The sequence below is a fragment of the Danio rerio genome, chromosome 4, assembly GCF_052040795.2.
Source record: "Danio rerio strain M-AB ecotype USA chromosome 4, GRCz13ab, whole genome shotgun sequence".
NCBI lineage: Eukaryota > Metazoa > Chordata > Actinopteri > Cypriniformes > Danionidae > Danio > Danio rerio.
In genome coordinates this window covers 37,316,567-37,344,488 of record NC_141024.2, presented here as the reverse complement: position 1 = coordinate 37,344,488, position 27,922 = coordinate 37,316,567, and the positions used below count along the sequence as shown (strand labels likewise).

Genomic DNA, 27,922 nt, shown 5'->3' with positions numbered 1-27,922 from the left:
TAGTCTAATATTATTCACTGTCATCATGACAAAGAGAAAATAAATCAGTTATTAGAGATGAGTTATTAAAACTATTATGATTAGAAATGTGCTGGAGAAATCTGCTCTCCGTTAAACAGAAAAAATTAATCAGGGGGCGAATAATTCTGACTTTAACTGTATGTTTGGCTTTTGATACATCCTTTAAAATACGTGGCTAAGAGATTAGAGCTTTTAACTTTGTTTTTATTTGTGGGGCCGGTGAAAATTTTGGCAGGGCAAGTAAGCATCTGAATCCCTGGCCCAGTAGGAAAAATCTTTAGGGCCCTATCATACACCCGGCGCAATGTAGCGCAAGGCGCGGCGCAATAGGCTTTTGCTATTTTCAGCTTGGTGCAAGAGTCATTTTGAGGCGTTGCGCTATGCTGTTTAAATAGCCAATGCATTAGCGCTCATATGTGTGCTCATAGGCGTTCTGTTCTAAAAAGGAAGGAGTTCTGAGGCGGACCGCTGGCGCGTCGCTATTTTGAGAAACTATAATAGATTTTTCATTAGACAAAAACAAACCCGGTCTAAACTCCGGCGCAGAGTTGCGCAGAGCTTACACACTGCTTAATACACACAAGATGTAGAGCAATACGAAAATATCTTTACACATGAAAAAATAAAATATTAAGGATATATATAGGATATAATAAGAATAGATATAGAATATAAATATAAAGGATTAAAATATTACAAAACATATTATTTTCTAGCCTACAGAAATATGAAAAATCACTGCTTTGATGTCTTCTTCATCTCGGGAGGCTTTTTCAGTTCATTCATAACAATTTGCTTTTGTATAATGTTATTATTATTAGCAGTATTATTTATTATATCCATATTTATATTTGTTTTATTAAAAACAAGCTTAGATTTGCCCACCTGTCAGGTTTTAGACCATATGGGGCACAGCATGTGTTTTAGGATATAACTCAGTATTTTGAACACACTTCGTTATTGTTGTTCATTTATTAATTTGCTGGAAATTAGAACTGAATTTAGAAATAGTTTTGAAACAAATCTTTGCGCTTAACAAACTAAATTAATTTTTTATATGCAAATTGATGTCTGTGTGTAAAGGTTTCCCTATCCAAGAGCGAAAGTGAAAGTAGATAGATTATCTCTCATCCCTGCGCAGTAGATGCTCTGTTTAACTGTTTTCTGTTAAAAAACTGTTAACTGTTAACTGTTTGCTAGTGAAATGCTCAGTTTTTCCACTTAGACTTACTTTACGTCCTGTAAATAGCAAATGCGTTTATAGCATGACGCAGCTGGCTCTTAAAGGTAATGGGAGATGAGACTCTGATTGGTTTATTCTCAAAACACACCTATAACTCATTAAGAAAAAAACTCAACCCTTTCAGACCATGCGCCACAGCACAAAGCGGATTTTCCCGTTTTTAAATTAGCAAACATGGCTTCTGACACATCCAGAAAGCATTTGCGCCCTGCGCTTTGCGCATTGACCGTCAAAATAGAGCCCCTTAAGAGTTGAACCCTGTGTTCGTTTAACCCCTGATCTGACACCTCAGAGGGACATTATAAAATGCTTAACGTAGAAAAAAAGCTCAGACCACAGGTTTACCCCCCACTGCTGGTCTCACTAACAGCACTTCCAGCAGCAACCCAGCTTTCCCATGTGGTCTACCATCTAGGTACAGACCGGGCGCAGCCTTGCTCAGCTTCAGTGAGTGACCATGTGAGAGTTGCAGAGAGCTAGCTGCCGGCTAAATGAATTAATTATAGTTTAATATAAGCTCTGAACCCTGCATCTTAAATGTAAGGAACAGGGAAAGAGACTGAAGGGAATAATAAAGTTTGGGTTTTAATATTAACCCAGTATTTGTTGCTTCCCTTTTTCTCTGTTTTTATATTAATATGTATCATTATTTACTTATTGATTTGATTATTTATGGATCAATCTTTGCATTAATGTTAATTGTTTGGTTGTTGTTTTCTTGAGTTTTTATTGTATATTTTTTTACTAAGTAATGCATTTTCAGTTTTGGCTATTTATTGCTCGCTGTCTTTCATTGCAGGGTTTTTACTTTTGGAATTAATAAATAAAAATAAAAAACTCAAGCTAGAATCTTTTATAGAGGCTTCAGTCTGTTTGCTAAATTAATGAAATATGTTATAAACACTCCAGAAGCATGCAAAGTAGGAATCACTGCTCCCTTTATTAAAGATAATAAGTTTAATTCTTCATTTGTTAAGCTGCTAGTTGACAGAAACAGCGCTGTTGTAAAATGTCCAAGTCATTCAGACAGTTATTAAGTAGAAGAAATTAAGCTTTACTTTTCTGTTTCATTGATTGTACTTAATAAGCAATATAATCATTGTGGGCTGGTTTGCAATGGCAATACTCCACTGTTTAGAGCGAGGTAGGACCCCAAAATGATTTTGCTTAGGGCCCCCAAATGTACAGGGCCGGCCCTGCCTTTTCCTTATAATGGACTTCAATGGGGAGAAAACGCTTAACGTGAGTTTTTTTCCCTTTATCTGGACAATTGGGACTCGTTTTTTCAACAGTAGTTAGGATGAATTACAAGAAAAGTTTGACAGAAGTTTAGGTTTCTCTGGTAGATGTTTTGGTATGTTAATTTTTATTTATTTTTTTTATGTTAAGTGTTTTATAATGTCCCACCTCAGATATTTCACATTTGATACGTGCATACTATGTGTCTGTCACAACAACTTCCGTCCTAGCCAGCTATTTATTTATTTATTAGCTTAGTTAGTAGTTAGTTAGCACTAAAACTGTTAAATGCAGTTCAAGGAACATCAATAATTGAGGTAAAGTTGGTTTTATATTCACACATTCAGACTTTCTCCTTAATAAGATCATTTCAGAAAAGTCTTGTAAATAGCGAGATCATATTAGCAGGCGATCACTATCAAAATGTACAAGACTGTTCACGGTCAATTAAACAATGCTAATGTTTTAAAGTCGTACTTGCATGTGATTTTAGTCTGAATGGTCAAAGTACCACGGTAAACAGTGTATGGAGCTGTCACTGGACGAAAGTGCGAATATAAACCAGCTTATAGAGGTAAAGTTGGTTTTATATTCACACATTCGTTCATTTAGAAGTCTCTATATTATTTACCATGTTACTTTGAATATTCGATTATGACTTGAAAACAACTTCAACACTGTTTATTTGACTTTGAACAATGTTGTACTTTGATAGTCATTAGCTGCTAATATGATTTCACTGTTTGCAGTTTGCAAATAATACTTTAAAGAAATTATATTATTAGGGGGAAAGTTTGAATGTGTGAATATAAAACCAGCTTTACCTCAATCCGCATCTTCCTGTTAACGGAAGCTCTGCTTTCACTTTCAAGACTCTCTCTCTCTCTCTCTCTCTCTCTTTCTCTCTCTCTCTCTCTGTTTAAAGTTGATTTTGTGCTGAATGATCTGAAATCATCGTGTAAGACTGATATAGAGAAGCACAAACACGTTCAATTGTGTAAAACTGGTTTTGTGTGTTTTATACAGTGTTTAAATGACTGTTTTGACACAGTGTTTAACCAAAGTTTGAGGATTTGATCTTCAGGATCAGACATTTAAATCACACTCACACATCTAAACTAGGGATGGCTGACGTGAAACTGATGTTTCGACACAGTGTCGAGATCCCGAAGTGCAAGTGTTTCGAAACACTGCACCGAAGCATGATTCGAAGCACCCAAGTCACGTGACTAAAGTGTTTAGGTGCGTTCGACTTCATGCAGCGCTGCGCAGATCGATCGAAATCTGTCTTAAAGCGGTGCATTCTGGTTAGAAATCTTGTCCGGATTGATGCTGCGCCGACGCCACGTGACTGTCACATGTGGCATCAAAGAACCGCGACAGCGCTCCGAGATCAGACGGCAAACTCAGACTGTGCAGCTTCTGAAGAGTGACTGCAGGAGCTCTGATGACGACACCGATATTACACGATTGGCCGAGTTCACCACATGACAACAAACACGTGTATTTCGGGTTTATAATTGGACAAATTCCGATTCAAAAGTTTCAAAACAAACAATTCACTTTTCACACCCTCTCTATCCTGCACACATCTTGCTTATTAAAAGACTACAAATATTTTACTGCAGTATCATCTTTTGTTAAATAATCTGGTTATAAAGGTTAGCTTGTTTGCACAGGTTTATTTTTAACTTTTTTATACAGACTATTTACTGCATTCATCTCCATGAACGATTTAAATTATATGTTTTAGTGTATATTTTAGTGAATAACCTAAATAAGTAAATCATTGATCCTGCCACCCTAAAGCTCTCTTAACAAATTAAAGTAAAGAACTATTTTATTAAATAACTATAAAATGGTTTTATTATTATAATATAAATATATATTTTATTTCCTGTCTAGCAGTTTAAAGGCTACCTGCTCGTTCTGGGAAACTTCTACATAGCTCACTTATTTTACCATTTGTTCTTTTAAACACAATCTTTTTTGGATTTTGGATTAAAATACTTTTTTGAAAATTCATTCATTATCCAAAATAATGTCATTTATTAAGACCTAATCAAAACACCTTGTTTTGCTTTTTACATTGGAAATTTTTATATCTATAAATGTACATATATGTAAACCCATTTTTAGCAGATTCAAACAAGAAGTATTAGCCTAAAGATTGATGTTTAACTCCTCGAATTTATGCTTATTGCTTTGTATTTAATAGACCTGTTTGTTTTTATGTTTATATTAACCTCTCATTTCCTCTTATTTCTCTCATGCATTTGTTATATATTTTATTCATAATTCTCTCTTATTGTTTAAAAAGGAACTACAGTTTGTAGAAACTGTATTCTGTCTTATTTGTAAATGTTTTGTTGTTATAAATAAAAATAACAAAAAAATAAATATGATGACGCCATGTGATCGGTCATCATGACTGCAGCAACTTTGAGTCCCGAAGTGTCCAGCTGTCCGTCTTGACGGCTCCGTTTTCAACTATGCCCCCGCCTGCGCTCGCCTAATCTCGTTGATCACCGGCTGCAGCTGAGCTTCATGTCGAACGCACCTTTTCGAAACACCTAGTCACGTGACTAAAGCGATTCAAAGCATCAATCAGCTTAGAAACGTTTCGAGACCTGGCGAATCCTCATTTGATTGCCAAGATCATCAAATGATCTTTGTATCATATGGCTTAGAGGACTGTGAGTTTGCTAATTGATTCTATGCTTTGCATGATGTTTTGGGTTCGAATCCCGACTTGTACAAATACTCTGAAATCATGGTTTTATGTATTTTAATCATGTTTCTGTTTTGTGTAGCCTAAATACGATACAGCTGCAGTTACGCCATCAATTTAGCATCATTTTTGTAACACTGTAAAACAATAATAAATATTTTTACAGTATGGTTGGGTTTAGGGTTTGGGTAGACATTAATAAAATACAATAAATGGGAAATTTAATGAATAATATAAATATTTCTTGATAACTTCAGGCCACCGTTTTTGATCTAGCAACAACCTTGTTTTAAGACAAAAACGACATATTTATTCACAAATTGTTCAATCGGATATCAGACCAATGTTGAAACAAAACGATACAAGAGCAAAGCATTACCAATTGGTATTAAAGCATTTCAAAACAACTGCGACAACCTGGCTTCAAAACCTACTAACCCCGCATGGAAGACTGACTCTTTAACCACTACACTATGTTACTTGAAGGAGTATACATACAAAGTTGGGTGTAATTCCTCAATTTGTTCAACTGTTCTTTGCTGAAGCTGTTTCAGTGCAATACATCAAAAAATGACCACTAGATGTCACTGTAGAGTGGGGTTTCGAAACGTTTCGAAGCTTCGACACATTTGCTTCGACTGTTTCAGTGTTTCACGAAGCCTCGCTTTACCCACCACTAATCTAAACCCTCTTCATCATCTCCACAAATCAGCGTAATGTAGAAGTGTTAAACTCACATGCAGAAGTACAGACGCTCTTGTGCAGCAGGAACACATTTTTTTGACTCTTTCGGTTTGTCAACATCTTCTTCAGTATTTTGGCGGTTGTCAAACTTAAATGTGCTTTACCGCCACCTGCTGGACTGACATGAAGCCAATATTATGAAGCTGCAGGCCCGGAGACCCAACCACATGCTCATGTATCTCTTATACTTTGAACTGTGTCTATTATGTCCCTCCCCTCTACTCCATATGCCTGTGTAGTGCTTGTAATTTTAGGTAATATTTTCCTAAGTCTGTTTGCTAAAACCTTTGCTAAAATTTAAAAATCTGTATTTAGCATTGTTAAGGGCCTATAATTTTTTATATCTGAAGGACTTCTTCTTTTGTGTATCATTTTAATCATTCCTGTCTTCATTCTTTCACTTAATTCTTTTTTGTTAAAAACCTCATCATATACTTCTTTTAAAACATGTACTATAATTTCTCTAAAATTCTTATAAAACTCATTGTTTAAACCATCTATGCCTGGACTCCTCTCCGTAGCTAACTGTCCTATTGCTGCATCAATTTCTACTTCTGTTATTCCTGCATCACAAAAAATGTATCTTCTTCTGAAACTTTTGCTTTTATTTGATTTGAAAGAAACTGTTTATCAACCTTTATAATTCCTTGTCTCTTAAACATATGTTCATAGAAATGTTTAACAGCTATTAAAATTTCCTCAGTTCCTTGTTTTAATTCTCCATTTTTATCCAACACCTCTTTCATTAAGTCTGCTTTCTGTCAAGTCTTTTTTTAAAGTTTTTTAAGAACTAAGATCTCCTTCAACAGTGTACTTTGCTTCTAATTATAGCCCCTCTGCATTTTTCATTTTCCATCTATTTTAGTTGTTCTTGTAAATATATGAATTTCCCAATCTCTTTATTTTGATCTATTTGCAGTCTTTTTATTTCATCTTCTAATTCCCTTCTTATTTGAATTTATGTATTATTTTTAACTCTTTTAACCATTATTATTAAAATTTTACAATATTTTATTGAACATTTTTTATGTCTAACTTCATGTTGTCCCACCATTTTCTTTTATCTTCTCTATACATTCTATCCAATTCACTGTTTAAAATTATTTGTTTAATTTTACTTTGTATGTCTCATGTTTTAAAATTGTTGCATTCAAAATCCATACACCCAATCCCCTTTCAACTTTTACACAATCTAACTTCAGACAAAAAATCGAATGATCACTAAATCCAAGGTTTTTGTAAAATACACTTTTGATATAGTCTTTCATTTCTACATTACATAACATATAACCAATCCTACTTAACCTCATTTAAAACCAGTTGCATTCTTGAAAATTCCCTCTTTGTCTTATTTCTCTCTCTCCACACATCTATTAAATTACATTGTCATCATTTTCAGTAGCTCCTCCCTCCCCTTGTCTTTTCTATATACCATCTTACTCTCCAGATCTAATTATTAGATGCATGAATATTATAAATTATGAAATTATCTTCACCTTTTTCTAATTTCATCGCCATGCATTTCCCAACTCCATCATCAAATATTACTTTTTCTTTTTCATATATACCTCTTTTTATTAAAATCACTACTCCACAACCTACTTTATCCTCTCCACTGTTAAAATATATTTGACCATCCCATTTACTTTGAACCATTTTAAACTTAACTTTTTCCAATTTGTTTCTTGCAAAACAATCACATCAGCTTCTTTACATAACACCAACATTTTTTAAAATTTCTCCACATTCAATAAACCGCTTGCATTCCATAATAAAATGTTTAAAAACATGATGAAAGATATTAAAATATTAAAACCACCCGTTATTTTCAGTCTCATCCTCTACATCTGCATACCAATTTTTGTCACTGAACTAACAGCCCCTTCCATAAAAGAAACACACATTAAATTCATGTTAAAAATAAATAAAATGGTTTAAAAAACATTATTTCTCATCATCTTCTTCTGTAGTGGTTTTCTTGGTTTTTCTCTTACTAAATCAAACTCAGTCTGGAGGTTATGAACATCAGAAGAATATACTTTATTGTCGACAACAAAGGAGAATTTTCAGGAGACCCCCAGTAGCATCCCTGTCTGAAAAGTTCTGTCCCACTCATGCCCTGGCCTTATCCTAAATACCCCTTTACATCCGTTGTTTTCCTTTGTTCTCCATATATTACACAAGATCCCTCCTAGTTTAGCCCTTGACTCCAAATTCCACCTCTGTCATCTGTTTACACATGTGTTGCTCTATTCTTATCCATTTCCTGAGACACATTAGTTGTTTACTCAGGCTTTGTCCCGCTCTCTTCTCATCCACTTCTTTTTATGACCTTTTCTACATTCTTTTAATGGTATGCAAGTCTACAAGCAGATTATACACATACAATTTGAATATATAGATTAACTTCACACTCCAAAGAGCACAAAATCCACCTCACTTCCAGCCCTCTGAACACTTCATACCTATTTACATTTTTTACTCGCACCTTTTTCAACATCTTTTTTCTTGCACTGTCCACATTTGGTTTTACCTTTATTGTTCTTCTTCTTATTAGTCCTCTTTCCACTTTGTTCTTCTCTACATAATCTGTCAGTTTTTCTCCATTACTTTCCATTTCTTCGGCTTGATCAGTCTTATTTTGTTCATCGTTTTCCACCATATTTAAAAAGTTTTTAAAACTGTCAGTTATTTTCATTTGTGTCCACTGTTCTTGTTCTGACGTCTGTTTTTCGTTCACATTTTTTCCTCTCTCTTCCCTTATGTTGTTTGTTTCCTCCTACATAACCCTTGTTTTTAAATCTTCTTCTTCCTTGTTTCTTTCATGCACCTGTCCGTCCTCTTGTTTTGCTCCCCATTCTTCCTCTCCTTCCATCCAACATTCACACTTGTTTAAAAATGGTTTAAATTCTGGACATTTGACATTATTACAATTCCTTGCAAAGTGTCCCTTTTCTTCACCTTTATAGCACTTAAAATCAGCGCAATCCATTAAAATGTGCTTTTTTTGTTTTATTTTTTTTTTTTTATTTAAAACATCATCACATTACATTAACATTTAAAAACTCCAGAAATTTCACAAAACAAATACATTAAAATAAACATTCTTCATAAAATAATATCCTCTTTGGGCATCTTCCACTTTAAACCATTTAAAACAACCTTGATCCGTCCTCAATGTCAGTGCCTGTGTAAACTCTTCTTTTTATTTTTGATATGGGATAAACTCCCCATCCTTCTAATTTTACTAAAATGTCTCTGTCATAAAGATAGACTGGCAGGTGCATGAAAGAAACAACATAATCCCTGTTTTGCAGCTTTTTGATTTTAACAGTTCATTTCCTTAATCAACAGTTCATAGATCAATTCCTCACATGTTTCTTGCTTTTCCATAGTTAGTTCAAACTCTTTTCCTTGCCTCAGTCTCAAAGCCAGAATCTTCCCATGACCACACTTGTCTGTCACTGCTTTAATGATGTCCACAGCTCTTACCTCATTTACTTCTTCGGCATTCACTATTACTGTTACTTCTTTTAAATATTTTTTTCCACCAAGTTTTTCCTTTGTCCAGCTCGTTGTCTATCGTCCAGTCCATTGTCGTTAACCATTCTTGTCCCTCCATTCAGTCTAGTTTCATTTACCAAGAAAGTCTCTGCATCCAGCCCAGTTTCGTTTGCCACAGAACCGTCCATTTTATGCCCAGGAAAAGTGAAAAAAAAAAAAACACCCTCCAGTTAGCAAGATGCTGCTCTCAGGTGGTTTAAAAAAATAAAATAAAATAGACTCTATTTCACTTCACAAAAACAACACAAACAAACAAAACAAATATTCTAAAATGAAGGAGACCCTGTCTTTGAACTGCAGCTGTTCACTCCCTGTATCGCTCACTAGTGTCCTCTACTGTTCCCAGGGTGGTACGGCTATAAGCAGGCAAGAATTCTACCACTGAGCCACCAATGTTGACACATGTCTTTCCTTGCCTTTTTGGTGTGTGAGTGCTGCAAGGCTGTTACATGCAGCTGGAAGAGGAGCAACACAAAACATGAACTGCATTGGCCAAGAATCAGACCCCGGTCTCCTGCATGGGAGGCGAGAATTCAACCACTGAACCACCATTGCTGCCTCACATGTTCACCTGCCCTTGTGGGCTCCGAGTGCTGCCAGGCGGTTACATGCAGCTGGAAGGGGAGCAACATAAATTGCATTGGCCAGGAATCAACACAAATCCACAAATGCTGACCTGCTTATTATTTTGCCATTGGCCGGGAATCGGACACGAATCTCCCACGTGGCAGGTGAGAATTGTGTGTAAGCAAGGCGCAACTCTGCGCAGGAGTTTAGACCGGGTTTGTTTTGGTCTAATGAAAAATCTATTTTAGTTTCTCAAAATAGCAACGCGCCAGCAGTGCGCCTCAGAACACCTTCTTTTTTAGACCAGAACGCCTATGGGTGCACATATGAGCGCTAATGCATTTGCTATTTAAACAGCGTAGCGCAACGTCTCAAAACGACTCTTGTGTCAAGCTTAAACTAGCAATATACTGTTGCGCCGCGCGTATGATAGGGCACTAAACCATCAATGCTGAAACACATGTTATCCTACCCTAGTGGGGTGTGATTGCTGCTATGCTGTTACATGCAGCTGGAAGAGTAGCAACACAGACCAGCAACTGCATTGGCTGGCAATCAGACCCATTTCCTCCACAAGGCGGGCGAAAATTCTACCACTGAAACACCAAAGCTGGCACATATGTTCTTTTGCCCTTGTGGGGAGTCAGTGCTGCAAGATAGTTACATGTAGCTGGAAGCCACACAAAACAGCAACTGCACTAGACGGGAATCGAGCTCATGTGTCCCGCATGGCAGGCGAGAATTCTACCACTGAACCACCAATACGGATATACTCATATTGCTGCCCTAGTGGGGTGTGATTGCTACAAGGCTGTTACCCAGAGCTGGAAGAGTAGCATCACAAAACAGTAATTGCATTAGCCGAGAAGTAAACCTGGGTCTCCCACGTGACAGGTGAGAATTCTACCACTGAACCACCAATGCTAATCCATGTTGTTTCTTGCCTTTGTGTTGTGTGAGAGCTAAAAGGCCGTCAACCAGAGCTGGAACAGGAGCCACACAAAACCGCAAATGTTATTGCCGTGAATCGACACCAGGCCTCCCGCGTGGCAAGTGAGAATTCTACCACTGAACCACCAATGCTGATATGCTCATACTGCTGTCCTAGTGGAGTGTGATTGCTGCTAGGCTGTTACACAAAGCTTGAAGAGTAGGAGCACAAAACAGGATTTGCATTGGCCGGGAATCAGACCCGGGTCTCCCGCATGGCAGACGACTTCTACCACTGAACCACCAATGCTGATATGCACATACTACTGTCCTAGTGGGGTGTGATTGCTGCAAGGCTGTTACCCGGAGCTGGAAGAGTAGCAACACTAAACAGGGTTTGCATTGGCCAGGGTCTCCCGCGTGGCAGGCTAGAATTCTACAAGGGAACCACCAATGCTGATATGCTCATACTGCTGTCCTAGTGGGGTGTGATTGCTGCAAGGCTGTTACCCAGAGCTGGAAGAGTAGCAACACAAAACAGGAATTGCATTGGCCGGAAAACGGACACGGATCTCCCGCGTCACAAACAGGAATTTTACCACTGAACCACCAACGCTGATACGCTCATACTGCTGTTCTAGTGGGTTGTGATTGCTGCAAGGCTATTACCCAGAGCTGGAAGAGTAGCAACACAAAACAGGGTTTGCATTGGCCAGGAACCGGACCAGGGTCTCCCACGTGGCAGGCAAGAATTCTACCAGGGAACCACCAATGCTGATATGCTCATACTGCTGTCCTAGTGGGGTGTGATTGCTGCAAGGATGTTACCCAGAGCTGGAAGAGAAGCAATACAAAAAGGGAACTGGGTTGGCCAGGAATCGGACCCAGGTCTCCTGTGTGGGAGGCGAGAATTCTACCACTAAACCACCAACGCTGATATGCTCATACTGCTGTCCTAGTGGGGTGTGAAGGCTGTTACCCAGAGCTGTAAAAGTGGCAACACAAAAGAGGATTTGCATTGGCCGGGAATGGGACCCGGGTCTCCCGCGTGGCAGGCGAGAATTCTACCACTGAACCACCAATGCTGATATGCTTATACAACTGTCCTAGTGGGGTGTGATTGCTGCAAGGCTGTTACCCAGAGCTGGAAGAGTTGCAACACAAAACAGGGTTTGCATTGGCCAGGAACCGGACCAGGGTTTCCCACGTGGCAGGCGAGAATTATACCACTGAACCACCAATGCTGATATGCTCATACTGCTGTACTAGTTGGGTGTGATTGCTGCAAGGCTGTTACCCAGAGCTGTAAGAGTAGCAACACAAAAGAGGATTTGCATTGGCTGGGAATCGAAACCTGGTCTCCCGCGTGGAAGGCGAGAATTCTACCACTGAACCACCAATGCTGTTATAATCATAAATCTGTCCTAGTGGGGTGTTATTGCTGCAAGGCTGTTACCCAGTGCTGGAAGAGTAGCAACACAAAACAGGAATTGCATTGGCCGGGAATCGGACACGGGTCTCCCGCATGGGAGGCGAGAATACTACCACTGAACCACCAATGCTGATATGCTCATACTGCTCTCCTAGTGGCGTGTGATTGCTGCTAGGCTGTTACCCAGAGCTGGAGGGGAAGCAACACAAAAAGGGAACTGCGTTGGCCGGGAATCAGACCCAGGTCTCCTGTGTGGGAGGTGAGAATTCTACCACTAAACCACCAATGCTGATAAGCACATACTGCTTTCCTAGTGGGGTGTGATTGCTGCAAGGCTGTTACCCAGAGCTGTAAGAGTAGCAACACAAAAGAGGATTTGCATTGGCCGGGAATCGGACCCGGGTCTCCCGCGTGGCAGGCGATAATTCTACCACTGAACCACCAATGCTGATATGCTTATACAACTGTCCTAGTGGGGTGTGATTGCTGCAAGGCTGTTACCCAGAGCTGGAAGAGTAGCAACACAAAACAGGGTTTGCATTGGCCAGGAACCGGACCAGGGTCTCCCACGTGGCAGGCGAGAATTCTACCACTGAACCACCAATGCTGATATGCTTATACAACTGTCCTAGTGGGGTGTGATTGCTGCAAGGCTGTTACCCAGAGCTTGAAGAGTTGCAACACAAAACAGGGTTTGCATTGGCCAGGAACCGGACCAGGGTCTCCCACGTGGCAGGCGAGAAGTCTACCAGTGAACCACCAATGCTGATATGCTCATACTGCTGTCCTAGTGGGTTGTGATTGCTGCAAGGCTGTTACCCAGAGCTGGAAGAGAAGCAACACAAAAAGGGAACTGCGTTGGCCGGGAATCGGACCCAGGTCTCCTGTGTGGGACGTGAGAATTCTACCACTAAACCACATACGCTGATATGCTCATACTGCTGTCCTAGTGGGGTGTGATTGCTGCAAGGCTGTTACCCAGAGCTGTAAGAGTAGCAACACAAAAGAGGATTTGCATTGGCCGGGAATCGGACCCGGGTCTCCCGCGTGGCAGGCGAGAATTCTACCACTGAACCACCAATGCTGATATGCTTATACAACTGTCCTAGTGGGGTTTGATTGCTGCAAGGCTGTTACCCAGAGCTGTAAGAGTAGCAACACAAAAGAGGATTTGCATTGGCTGGGAATCGAAACCGGGTCTCCCGCGCGGCAGGCGAGAATTCTACCACTGAACCACCAATGCTGTTATAATCATAAATCTGTCCTAGTGGGGTGTGATTGCTGCAAGGTTGTTACCCAGTGCTGCAAGAGTAGCAACACAAATCAGGAATTGCATTGGCCGGGAATCGGACACGGGTCTCCCGCATGGGAGGCAAGAATTCTACCACTGAACCACCAATGCTGATATGCTCATACTGCTCTCCTAGTGGGGTGTGATTGCTGCTAGGCTGTTACCCAGAGCTGGAAGGGAAGCAACACAAAAAGGGAACTGCGTTGGCTGGAAATCCGACCCAGGTCTCCTGTGTGGGAGGCGAGAATTCTACCACTAAACCACCAATGCTGATATGCTCATACTGCTTTCCTAGTGGGGTGTGATTGCTGCAAGGCTGTTACCCAGAGCTGTAAGAGTAGCAACACAAAAGAGGATTTGCATTGGCCGGGAATCGGACCCGGGTCTCCCGAGTGGCAGGCGAGAATTCTACCACTGAGCCACCAATGCTGATATGCTTATACAGCTGTCCTAGTGGGGGGTGATTGCTGCAAGGCTGTTACCCAGAGCTGGAAGAGTAGCAACACAAAACAGGGTTTGCATTGGCCAGGAACCGGACCAGGGTCTCCCACGTGGCAGGCGAGAATTCTACCACTAAACCACCAATGCTGATATGCTCATACTGCTTTCCTAGTGGGGTGTGATTGCTGCAAGGCTGTTACCCAGAGCTGTAAGAGTAGCAACACAAAAGAGGATTTGCATTGGCTGGGAATCGGACCCGGGTATCCCGCGTGGCAGGTGAGAATTCTACCACTGAACCACCAATGCTGATATGCTTATACAACTGTCCTAGTGGGGTGTGATTGCTGCAAGGCTGTTACCCAGAGCTGGAAGAGTTGCAACACAAAACAGGGTTTGCATTGGCCAGGAACCGGACAAGGGTCTCCCACATGGCAGGCGAGAATTCTACCAGTGAACCACCAATGCTGATATGCTCATACTGCTGTCCTAGTGGGGTGTGATTGCTGCAAGGCTGTTACCCAGAGCTGGAAGAGAAGCAACACAAAAAGGGAACTGCGTTGGCCGGGAATCGGACCCAGGTCTCCTGTATGGGACGCGAGAATTCTATCACTAAACCACCAATGCTGATATGCTCATACTGCTGTCCTAGTGGGGTGTGATTGCTGCAAGGCTGTTACCCAGAGCTGTAAGAGTAGCAACACAAAAGAGGATTTGCATTGGCCGGGAATCAGACCCGGGTCTCCTCCGTGGCAGGCGAGAATTCTACCACTGAACCACCAATGCTGATATGCTTATGCAACTGTCCTAGTGGGGTGTGATTGCTGCAAGGCTGCTACCCAGAGCTGGAAGAGTTGCAACACAAAACAGGATTTGCAATGGCCAGGAATCGGACCCGGGTCTCCTGCGTGGCAGGTGAGAATTCTACCAGTGAACCACCGCTGCTGATATGCTCATACTGCTGTACTAGTTGGGTGTGATTGCTGCAAGGCTGTTACCCAGAGCTGTAAGAGTAGCAACACAAAAGAGGATTTGCATTGGCTGGGAATCGAAACCGGGTCTCCCACGCGGCAGGCGAGAATTCTACCACTGAACCACCAATGCTGTTATAATCATAAATCTGTCCTAGTGGTGTGTGATTCCTGCAAGGCTGTTACCCAGTGCTGGAAGAGTAGCAACACAAATCAGGAATTGCTTTGGCCGGGAATCGGACACGGGTCTCCCGCATGGGAGGCAAGAATTCTACCACTGAACCACCAATGCTGATATGCTCATACTGCTCTCCTAGTGGGGTGTGATTGCTGCTAGGCTGTTACCCAGAGCTGGAAGGGAAGCAACACAAAAAGGGAACTGCGTTGGCTGGGAATCAGACCCAGGTCTCCTGTGTGGGAGGCGAGAATTCTACCACTAAACCACCAATGCTGATATGCTCATACTGCTTTCCTAGTGGGGTGTGATTGCTGCAAGGCTGTTACCCAGAGCTGTAAGAGTAGCAACACAAAAGAGGATTTGAATTGGCCGGGAATCGGACCCGGGTCTCCTGCGTGGCAGGCGAGAATTCTACCACTGAGCCACGAATGCTGATATGTTTATACAGCTGTCCTAGTGGGGTGTGATTGCTGCAAGGCTGTTACCCAGAGCTGGAAGAGTAGCAACACAAAACAGGATTTGCATTGGCCGGGAAACGGACCCGGGTCTCCCGCATGGCAGGCGAGAATTCTACCACTGAACCACCAATGCTGATATGCTTATACAACTGTCCTAGTGGGGTGTGATTGCTGCAAGGCTGTTACCCAGAGCTGGAAGAATAGCAACACAAAACAGGGTTTGCATTGGCCAGGACCCGGACCAGGGTCTCCCACATGGCAGGCGAGAATTCTACCAGTGAACCCCCAATGCTGATATGCTCATACTGCTGTCCTAGTGGGGTGTGATTGCTGCAAGGCTGTTACCCAGAGCTGGAAGATTAGCAACACAAAACAAGAATTGCATTGGCCAGGAATCAGACCCGGGTCTCCCACGTGGCAGGCGAGAATCCTACCACTGAACCACCAATGCTCATATGCTTATATTGCTGCCCTAGTGGGGTGTAACCTCTGCAAGGCTGTTACCCAGAGCTGGAAGAGAAGCAACAAAAAACAGGAATTGAATTGGCCGGAAAACAGACCTCCCGCGTCACAAATGGGACCACCAACACTGATATGCTCATACTGCTGTCCTAGTGGGTTGTGATTGCTACCCAGTAGGGGCTGTTACCCAAAGCTGGAAGATTAGCAACACAGAAGAGGAATTGCATTGGCCAGGAATAAGACCCGGGTCTCCCGCGTGGGAGGCGAGAATTCTACCACTGAACCACCAATGCTGTTATAATCATAAATCTGTCCTAGTGGGGTGTGATTGCTGCAAGGCTGTTACCCAGTGCTGGAAGAGTAGCAACACAAAATAGGAATTGCATTAGCCGGGAATCGGACCCGGGTCTCCCGCGTGGGAGGTGAGAAATCTACCACTGAACCACCAATGTTGATATGCTAATTCTGCTCTCCTAGTGGGGTGTGATTGCTGCAAGGCTGTTACCCAGAGCTGGAAGAGAAGCAACACAAAAAGGGAACTGTGTTGGCCGGGAATTGGACCCAGGTCTCCTGTGTGGGAGGCAAGAATTCTACCACTAAACCACCAATGCTGATATGCTCATACTGCTGTCCTAGTGGGGTGTGATTGCTGCAAGGCTGTTACCCAGAGCTGTAAGAGTAGCAATATAAAAGAGGATTTGTATTAACCGGGAATCAGACCCAGGTCTCCTGCGTGGCAGGCGACAGTTCTACCACTGAACCACCAATGCTGATATGCTTATACTGCTGCCCTAGTGAGGTGTGACTGCTGCAAGGCTGTTACCCAGAGCTGTAAGAGTAGCAACACAAAAGAGGAGTTGCATTGGCCAGGAATCGGACCCAGGTCTCCCGCGTGGCAGGCGAGAATTCTACCACTGATTCACCAATGCTGATATGCTCATACTGCTGTCCTAGTGGGGTGTGATTGCTGCAAGGCTGTTACCCAGAGCTGGAATATTAGCAACACAAAACAAGAATTGCATTGGCCAGGAATCGGACCCTGGTCTCCCGCGTGGGAGGCGAGAATTCTACCACTGAACCATTAATGCTGATATACTCATGCTGCTGTCCTAGTGGGTTGTGATTGCTGCAAGGCTGTTACCCAGAGCTGGAAGAGTAGCAACACAAAAAGAAATTGCATTGACCGGGAATCGGACCCGGATCTACCGCGTGGCAGGCAAGAAGTCTACCACTGAACCACCAATGCTGACATGCTCATACTGCTCTCCTAGTGGGGTGTGATTGCTGCAAGGCTGTTACCCAGAGCTGGAAGAGAAGCAACACAAAAAGGGAACTGCGTTGGCCGGAAATCGGACCCAGGTCTCCTGTATGGGAGGCGACAATTCTACCACTAAACCACCTCTGCTGATATGCTCATACTGCTGTCCTAGTGGGGTGTGATTGCTGCAAGGCTGTTACCCAGAGCTGGAAGAGTAGCAACACAAAAGAGGAGTTGCATTGGCCGGGAATCGGACCCGGGTCTCCTGCGTGGCAGGCGAGAATTCTACCACTGAACCACCAATGCTGACATGCTTATACAACTGTCCTAGTGGGGTGTGATTGCTGCAAGGCTGTTACCCAGAGCTGGAAGAGTAGCAACATCAAAGAGGATTTGCATTGGCCCGGAATCGAACTCAGGTCTCCCGCCTGGCAGGCGAGAATTCCACCACTGAACCAACAATGCTGTTATAATCAGAAATCTGTCCTAGTGGGGTGTGATTGCTGCAAGGCTGGTACACAGTGCTGGAAGAGTAGCAACACAAAACAGGAATAGCATTGGCCGGGAATCGGACGCAGGTCTCCCGCATGGGAGGCGAGAATTCTACCACTGAACCACCAATGCTGATATGCTCATACTGCTCTCCTAGTGGGGTGTGATTGCTGAAAGACTGTTACCCAGAGCTGGAAGAGAAGCAACACAAAAAGGGAACTGCGTTGGCCGGGAATCGGACCCGTGTCTCCCGCGTGGCAGGCGAGAATTCTACCAGTGAACCACCACTGCTGATATGCTCATACTATTGTCCTAGTTGGGTGTGATTGCTGCAAGGCTGTTACCCAGAGCTGGAAGAGTAGTGTAACTACCCGCCGGTTAATAAAACACTCCAAGCTTCCAAATACTGATGTCCATATGGATTTTCTTTATTGAACACCGTGAAAACTAAATGATAAACAAATAAACAAACCAAATGTTTCACACAAACACAGATCAAAAGGACATCAAAATAATATATAAACAATGTTTAGTTTACCGTGTTGGCCTGATAACCAGCTGTAGAATACGCAGGAACATTAAACAGGTGCTTGCATTGAGATCTCACTATCCTGAGTGACCATACAAACTCTCGCTGGTTAAATCAATCAATGAGAATCATGTGACTTCCCACTCAGGCCAACCGGAAACAAAGAAATTAGTAACAAACATATACCAATACACATTCAAATAATGAAATTCAAAACAATAAACAAAATTACAAGCTGACCAATCAGCGTCAGCTACACTCCCACCAAATTACCTTTGACTTCAGAAATTAATAATACAGTCAATGGCAATTTTCAAACCTTAACACCATACCAACTCAATTCATAATTTATATGTTCTAATTAAAAATCTACATTTTATTAAAGTACTCAATTTTTATTATTATTTATTTATATTTTTAAATACACATTCTAGTTAAAATTGATAATTACTTTAATACTCAATTTATCCACAGTATAAAGGTTATATTACAAAATGAGGGCTTCATACCCAAGTAATTTAATGAAACTATAGAGCATTTCAATTTTTAAACTCTGCTCACCAGTACTATTAACTTTTGAATTGGACTCTGGTCAAACTGATATGTATGATTACAAGGCATCTTTCCTGATTCCAGGTTGAGTACATGCAACACTTCCATAAAGGCATCCTGTTGTACAAGTGGAACACTTCACTCCTAAAGGTTCTGACATCTTCACCTTCTTTGCATGTCTGTGAAACTGGGCAATAACGTTTAAAACTGTAGTCCATTTTGAGACCAGTGATGGTTGCTGTAGAAAATCACTTTGCATTTTAACATCAGTTTTTAATACTTGAACATCCTTTACCTCTGGGCCTCCCACCAATAAGCCTTGCTTAACCATCACTTCACCTTTCCAAAAGAATTTCTTGCCACTTCCACTCCTTTCAAACCGGTTACCTCCTCCCAGTATTTTCTCATACCCAAACTGCTTTCCGTAAGCCTTCTTTCCCCAGTCAGCAGACTTAAAACTCTTACGTTGGGGACGGCCCTTCCCCTGTGACATCTTCCTCTTTTTGAAGTGTTTTGATGACTTGCCAGGGCAGTGTTTCCATTTAAGGTGCTTTAATCGTATTAATGCGAGACTTTTATTACAGCCACCATCATTCTGATTAACACCTTCGGTTATACAGTGCAGAAACTGAACATCTTCCTGTGATATAATCTTCTCTCCCAATCGAGTATCTGCAAAATCCATTTCCGATGATCTGATGACAGCAGCAGGTGTCACAGGATAAAGCTCCTGGATTGATATACGTTGGCATAAGCCAGTCACATTCACCTTTGTACAGTGTGGAGTACCCCCCACAATGCTCCAGCCCAGGTCAGTCTTGATGGCATAAGGCTCTTCATCACCTCCACTGATGACCTGTCGAGGTGCCAATGCTCTAGAGCAATCATAACCAATAAGGAGACCTACTCCACAATCCATTTGTGCAGGCATTTCATCAGCAATCTTTGCTAGATGTCTCCATCTTTTAGCAGTTTCACAGGTAGGAACATGTGTCCGTTCAAAGGGAATGAAGTCCCTCTTATAAGCAGGAGGCAAACAGAATGAACTATCTGAAAAGAACCCTCTAACTTGGAGTCTGCAAACTCTCTGGCTCTCTACAATATGATCCTTTCCCAACATAGTGGACAGCTTCAATTTTACTGGATCTGTTGTTACCTGCAATCGCTCACATATCTCTTGATCAATGAAAGTGTGACTGCTTTGTGTATCTAATAAAGCATATACAAGTATTTCCTTCTCAGAATTAGATGAAGACAACCATACAGGAACAATCATGGATGTTAAACCTTTTTCTCCACCATTCATACAACATAAAGAGGATGTACTTTCTTCAACTTGTGAAACACCCTGAGTAGTTGGCTTATCTGTTATCTGACGATCTTCATGCAGCGGAGTGGGGTGGTGCCTCTTGCATACAGCACATATGGCCCTGTTTCTACAGTCCCTGGAGAAATGTCCTTTTCTCAAGCATGCAAAACACAACTTATTCTCCATAATAAACCCTCTCTTTTCCATTGCAGTCTTCTCTGTTAGATCTTGACATTTATAGATTGAGTGTCCCTCTCCACAAAACAAACATTCGACTGAACTTGCACCAAGCACTAATGTACTCCTTAAATTGGACGCCTTAGAATTGCTAGAATCAGCCAAATCACATGCTCCATCTACATTGTCCGTAGTGGTTGCCAACGAGCTTATCCTAGGATGCTTTATCTCCTTAATTGAATTCCCATCAGATGTCTTTGATGCATACAAAGATGACACAGGATTGCATGCTATGCGTGCTTCCTTAGAGATAAACGAAACAAAGGTGCAAAAGCTTGGGTATTCTTTGTTCAAGTCCAACTGTTCTGTGACATAACGGTTCCACCTATGAATCACCCAATTGGGAAGTTTAAGCAATATCTTCTGGTTCTCCTCACAGTCGTTCAGCACATTAAGACTCTTGACGTGTGGCATGGCATCACTGCATGATTGCAAAAAATCACTGAACTCTCTTAATTTAACGTATTCGGATGCACCAATCTTGGGCCATTTACTAAGTTTCTCTCTAAAGGCACGTTGTACCACGAAGGAGTGACCATATCTGGCATTTAACTTTTCCCATGCTTGCTGATAAGCTTGATCATCTTTTCTATAAAAGGTGCCTTCAAGAACTGATTTGGCTTCACCATCAATATACCTTTGCAAATAGAAGAGTCTGTCTGCTGAATTTGGACACCGTCTTTCTATAAGTGACTTAAACATTATGCTCCATTCTATAAACTTAAGTGGGTCACCGAAAAATACAAAAGGTTCTGGAACAGGAAGACGGGATAAGGCCACTGACTCTTGTAATGTCTGTGTGACAGATACTTTACTTTCTGGGTCTTGTTTATCCAAATCTGGTGTGTTAGAATCAGGAAGAATAAGGTTACTCACATCTGCGCAGGCTGAACCACATTGCTGGCTGTTCATTCTTAATTTCCTCTTCAGTGTACACTCGAAGTCTTGCTTCCATGACCTCAACATCTCTGCGATTTTCAAGTTTCTTTAATCGCTGCCTATGCTCATTGATATCGGCCTCCATTTCAATTTCAGCTTTCTTTGCGGCCAACAAAGCAGCAGCCTCTGCTCTCTTACCAGAAATGCTTAAAGATTCTGAAAGTGGTTTTGAATGATTACTAAGAGCTGCAGCTCTAGACACTGTAGATCCATAAATGGACCTCGCATACTCACAGTCCAGCAGCATACGCAGTCTTGCCTTCTCCGCTTCAGCATCAAACTCTATGCCATCTTCTACCAGGCGTACCCTCATTATCTTCAGCAAGTCTGCAGTAACAGCTGAACATGCATCAATTTTCCTCCTAATTTCTTGACTTGGTACTACTTGAGATCGAATGTTATCATACAACACTTTCATGTCAGACTCTTTCTTCTCAACCTCATCCATCATATCATACAAATCACTTTCAGAACACTCATGCTTCAGTTTAAAACGAACATCTCTTACATGAATCTTCCAACTCTCATATGCAGTTATAAACTTCTTTTTCTTCTGGATCAACTCTTGCTCCTTCAACTCCTGCATCTTTGGTGTCAAAAACTTGTCACGGGAAGATTTTCTAACCTCATTTACCGTTGATGAACCAGAATTAAGTTCTTTAAACCTCACCTCAGATTTTTCAGTGCATGTGGTACATAATGTATAGCGATTTCTCACAGTGCCCTCAATTTCATATACATCATCCATTAAAACTTGCTCTTGTAATAAACATTCATTTTGTTCAGCTGACTCATCTTGAACAGACATTTTTTTTGTTTGTTTTTGTCAATTATTTTCTATGTGCACACACTTTACACAACACAACCATGAGATTATTAAACACTCAAACTCACTTCAAAACAATACCCTTAATACTGTGAAATATTTACATGCATTTTAAAACCTTTTTTTCTACAAAAAGTTAATATCTATGTTAACCCTTAAACATTGATACAGTCACAGCAATTTCAAACCATTACCATCAGCACATATTTTTCCTCTCTCTCTCTGGTTATAAGCAACTTTACCTTTAAACAACTTGGATCCAACTCTTTAAAACATCAACTTTTCGCCAAAGACGGCATTCAAATACCACAGTCTGACCTGCTATGACGCCGATGAATGAGAGATGAATGAAAGGATCCGCCACGTGAGAAAGACGCCAAACTGCGCTCTGAATCTCGCTGCTGCCAACACCAAGGCAGCAGCTTGTATGACGTCACGAAACCAGTTCCTCACAGACCGCCGCTGCTAAATAGCTTCCACAGTCTCAGACTTTCACGGAGGAATCACGCGCCGAAAATAGCGTCCTCCGTCACCACTGAGGCAGCCCAGCCGCGCACAAAAGTCCGTCCAGAGATACGAGCTGCTCACCGTTGCTGTGCACCGCTGATAAACACCTTGGTAAGGTGGAATTTGGGCCACGTTTTCACTGTAACTACCCGCCGGTTAATAAAACACTCCACGCTTCCAAATACTGATGTCCATATGGATTTTCTTTATTGAACACCGTGAAAACTAAAAGATAAACAAATAAACAAACCAAATGTTTCACACAAATACAGATCAAAAGGACATCAAAATAAACAAATAATATATAAACAATGTTTAGTTTACCGTGTTGACCTGATAACCAGCTGTAGAATACGCAGGAACATTAAACAGGTGCTTGCATTGAGATCTCACTATCCTGAGTGACCATACAAACTCTCGCAGGTTAAATCAATCAATGAGAATCATGTGACTTCCCACTCAGGCCAACCGGAAACAAAGAAATTAGTAACAAACATATACCAATACACATTCAAATAATGAAATTCAAAACAATAAACAAAATTACAAGCTGACCAATCAGCGTCAGCTACAAGTAGCAACACAAAAAAGATATTGCATTGGCTGGGAATCGGACCCAGGTCTACCGCGTGGCAGGCAAGAAGTCTACCAGTGAACCACCACTGCTGATATGCTCATACTGCTCTCCTAGTGGGGTGTGATTGCTGCAAGGCTGTTACCCAGAGCTGTAAGAGTAGCAACACAAAAGAGGATGTGCCTTGGCCGGAAATCGGACCAGGGTCTCCCGCGTGGCAGGCGAGAATTCTACCACTAAATCACCAATGCTGATAGGCCTATACAACTGTCCTAGTGGGGTGTGATTGCTGCAAGGCTGTTACCCAGAGCTGGAAGAGTAGCAATACAAAACAGGGTTTGCATTTGCCAGGAACTGGACCAGGGTCTGCCACGTGGTAGGCGAGAATTCTACCACTGAACCACCAATGCTGATATGCTTATACTGCTCTCCTAGTAGGGTGTGATTGCTGCAAGGCTGTTACCCAGAGCTGGAAGAGTAGCAACACAAAACAGGATTGGCATTGGCCAGGAATCGGACCCGGGTCTCCCACATGGTAGGCGAGAATTCTACCAGTGAACCACCACTGCTGATATGCTCACACTGCTGTCCTAGTTGGGTGTGATTGCTGCAAGGCTGTTACCCAGAGCTGGAAGAGTAGCAACATCAAAGATGATTTGCATTGGCCCGGAATCGAACTCGGTTCTCCCGCCTGGCAGGCGAGAATTCTACCAGTGAACCACCAATGCTGATATGCTCATACTGCTGTCCTAGTGGGGTGTGATTGCTGCAAGGCTGTTACCCAGAGCTGGAAGATTAGCAACACAAAACAAGAATTGCATTGGCCAGGAATCGGACCCGGGTCTCCCGCGTGGGAGGTGAGAATTCTACCACTGAACCATTAATGCTGATATGCTCATGCTGCTGTCCTAGTGGGTTGTGATTGCTGCAAGGCTGTTACCCAGAGCTGAAAGAGTAGCAACACAAAAAAGAAATTGCATTGGCGGGGAATCGGACCCAGGTCTACCGCGTGGCAGGCAAGAAGTCTACCACTGAACCACCGATGCTGATATGCTCAAACATCTGTCCTAGTGGGGTGTGATTGCTGCAAGGCTGTTACCCGGAGCTGGAAGATAAACTACACAAAACAGGAATAGCATTGGCCGGGAATCAGACCCAGGTCTCCCGTGTGGGAGGCGAGAATTCTACCACTGAACCATTAATGCTGATAAGCTCATGCTGCTGTTCTAGTGGGTTGTGATTGCTGCAAGGCTGTAACCCAGAGCTGGAAGAGTAGCAACACAAAAAAGAAATTGCATTGGCCGGGAATCGGACCCAGGTCTACCACGTGGCAGGCGAGAATTCTACCACTGAACCTCCAATGCTGATATGCTCATACTGCTCTCCTAGTAGGGTGTGATTGCTGCAAGGCTGTTACCCAGAGCTGGAAGGGTAGCAACACAAAACAGGATTTGCATTGGCCAGAAATAGGACCCAGGTCTCCCGCGTGGCAGGCGAGAATTCTACCAGTGCACCACCACTGCTGATATGCTCATACTGCTGTCCTAGTTGGGTGTGATTGCTGCAAGGCTGTTACCCAGAGCTAGAAGAGTAGCAACACAAAAGAGGATTTGCATTGGCCAGCAATCGAACCCAGGTCTCCCGCGTGGCAGGCGAGAATTCTACCACTGAACCACCAATGCTGTTATAATCACAAATCTGTCCTAGTGGGGTGTGATTGCTGCAAGGCTGTTACCCAGTGCTGGAAGAGTAGCAACACAAAACAGTAATTCCATTGGCCGGGAATCGGACCCGAGTCTCCCGCGTGGGAGGTGAGAATTCTACCACTGAACCACCAATGCTGATATGCTTATATTGTTGCTCTAGTGGGGTGTGACTGCTGCAAGGCTGTTACCCAGAGCTGGAAGAGTAGCAACAAAAAACAGGAATTGAATTAGCCGGAAAACAGACCTCCCGCGTCACAAATGGGATTTTTACGACTGAACCACCAACGTTGATATGCTCATACTGCTGTCCTAGTGGGTTGTGATTGCTGCAAGGCTGTTACCCAGAGCTGAAAGAGTAGCAACATAAAACAGGATTTGCATATGCCGGAAATCGGACCTGGGTTTCCTGCGTGGGAGGCGAGAATTCTAACACTGAACCACCAATGCTGATATGCTCACACTGCTGTCCTAGTGGGGTGTGATTGCTGCAAGGCTGTTACCCAGAGCTGGAAGAGTAGCAACACAAAAGATGAATTCCATTGGCCGGTAATCGAATCCGGGTCTCCTGCGTGGGAGGCGAGAATTCTACCACTGAACCACCAATGCTGATATGCTCATCCTGCTGTCCTAGTGGGGTGTGATTGCTGCAAGGCTGTTACCCAGAACTGGAAGAGTTGCAACACAAGACAGAAATTGCATTGGCCAGGAATCGGACACAGGACTCCCGGGTGGGAGGCGAGAATTCTACCACTGAACCACCAATGCTGATATGCTTATACAACTGTCCTAGTGGGGTGTGATTGCTGCAAGGCTGTTACCCAGAGCTGAAAGAGTGGCAACACAAAACAGGATTTGCATTGGCCGGGAATCGGACCCGGGTCTCCCGCGTGGCAGGCAAGAATTCTACCACTGAACCACCAATGCTGATATGCCTAAATTGCTGCCCTAGTGGGGTGTGACTGCTGCAAGGCTGTTACCCAGAGCTGGAAAGGAAGCAACACAAAAGAGGATATGCATTGGCCGGGAATCGGACACGGGTCTCCCACGTGGCAGGCGAGAATTCCACCATTGAACCACCAAAGCTGATATGCTCATACATCTGTCCTAGTGGGGTGTGATTGCTGCAAGGCTGTTACCCAGAGCTGGAAGAGTAGCAACACAAAACAGGAATTGCATTGGCCAGGAATCGGACCCGGGTCTCCCGCGTGGCAGGCGAGAATTCTACCACTAAACCACCACTGCTAATATGCTCTGTTTGCTGTCCTAGTGGGTTGTGATTGCTGCACGGCTTTTATCCAGAGCTGGAAGAGTAGCAACACAAAACAGGAATTGCATTGGCTGGGAATCGGACCCGGGTCTACCGCGTGGCAGACGAGAATTCTACCACTGAACCACCAATGCTGATATGCTAATAGATCTGTCCTAGTGGGGTGTGATTGCTGCAAGGCTGTTACCCAGCGCTGGAAGAGTAGCAACACAAAAACAGGAATTGCATTGGCCGGGAATCGGACCCGGGTCTCCCGCGTGGGAGGCAAGAATGCTACCACTGAACCACCAATGCTGATATGCACATACTACTGTCCTAGTGGGGTGTGATTGCTGCAAGGCTGTTACACAGAGCTGGAAGAGTAGCAACACAAAACAGGATTTGCATTTGCCAGAAACCGGACCAGGGTCTCCCGCGTGGCAGGTGAGAATTCTACCAGGAAACCACCAATGCTGATATGCGCATACTGCTGTCCTAGTTGGGTGTGATTGCTGCAAGGCTGTTACCCAGAGCTGAAAGAGTAGCAACACAAAACAGGAATTGCATTGGCCGGGAATCGGACCCGGGTCTCCCGCGTGGCAGGCGAGAATTCTACCACTGAACCACCAATGCTGTTATAATCACAAATCTGTCCTAGTGGGGTGTGATTGCTGCAAGGCTGTTACCCAGTGCTGGAAGAGTAGCAACACAAAACAGGAATTGCATTGGCCGGGAATCGGACGAGGGTCTCCCGCGTGGGAGGCGAGAATTCTACCACTAAACCACCAATGCTGATATGCTCATACTGCTCTCCTAGTAGGGTGTGATTGCTGCAAGGCTGTTACCCAGAGCTGGAAGAGTAGCAACACAAAAAAGAAATTGCATTGGCCGGGAATCGGACCCAGGTCTACCGCGTGGCAGGCAAGAATTCTACCACTAAACCACCAATGCTGAAATGCTTGTATTGCTGCCCTAGTGGGGTGTGACTGCTGCAAGGCTGTTACCCAGAGCTGGAAGAGTAGCAACAAAAAACAGGAATTGAATTAGCCGGAAAACGGACCTCCCGCGTCCCAAATGAGATTTTTACGACTGAACCACCAACGCTGATATGCTCATACTGCTGTCCTAGTGGGTTGTGATTGCTGCAAGGCTGTTACCCAGAGCTGAAAGAGTAGCAACATAAAACATGATTTGCATATGCAGGGAATCGGACCTGGGTCTCCTGCTTGGGAGGCGAGAATTCTAACACTGAACCACCAATGCTGATATGTCTAAATTGCTGCCCTAGTGGGGTGTGACTGCTGCAAGGCTGTTACCCAGAGCTGGAAAGGAAGCAACACAAAACAGGAATTGCATTGGCCGGGAATCGGACCCGGGTCTCCCGCGTGGCAGACGAGAATTCTACCACTGAACCACCAATGCTGATATGCTTATATATCTGTCCTAGTGGGGTGTGATTGCTGCAAGGCTGTTACCCA

At 43.0% G+C, this 27,922-nt stretch overlaps 1 protein-coding gene and 5 non-coding genes across 6 annotated transcripts in view; 1 reads left to right on the top strand and 5 right to left on the bottom strand.

The window, feature by feature from the left end:
* LOC141381693 (uncharacterized) overlaps positions 1-27,922 on the top strand; it is an 835,171-nt gene that overhangs the window by 356,788 nt on the left and 450,461 nt on the right. The gene's annotated exons all lie outside the window — the stretch shown is intronic.
* Positions 13,485-13,555, bottom strand: trnag-gcc (transfer RNA glycine (anticodon GCC)). Its single transcript has one exon. It is a non-coding gene; the product is annotated as a tRNA-Gly (tRNA).
* On the bottom strand, positions 13,803-13,873 carry trnag-ccc (transfer RNA glycine (anticodon CCC)). Its single transcript has one exon. It is a non-coding gene; the product is annotated as a tRNA-Gly (tRNA).
* On the bottom strand, positions 18,081-18,151 carry trnag-ccc (transfer RNA glycine (anticodon CCC)). The gene has a single exon. It is a non-coding gene; the product is annotated as a tRNA-Gly (tRNA).
* On the bottom strand, positions 26,689-26,759 carry trnag-ccc (transfer RNA glycine (anticodon CCC)). Its single transcript has one exon. It is a non-coding gene; the product is annotated as a tRNA-Gly (tRNA).
* On the bottom strand, positions 27,007-27,077 carry trnag-gcc (transfer RNA glycine (anticodon GCC)). The gene has a single exon. It is a non-coding gene; the product is annotated as a tRNA-Gly (tRNA).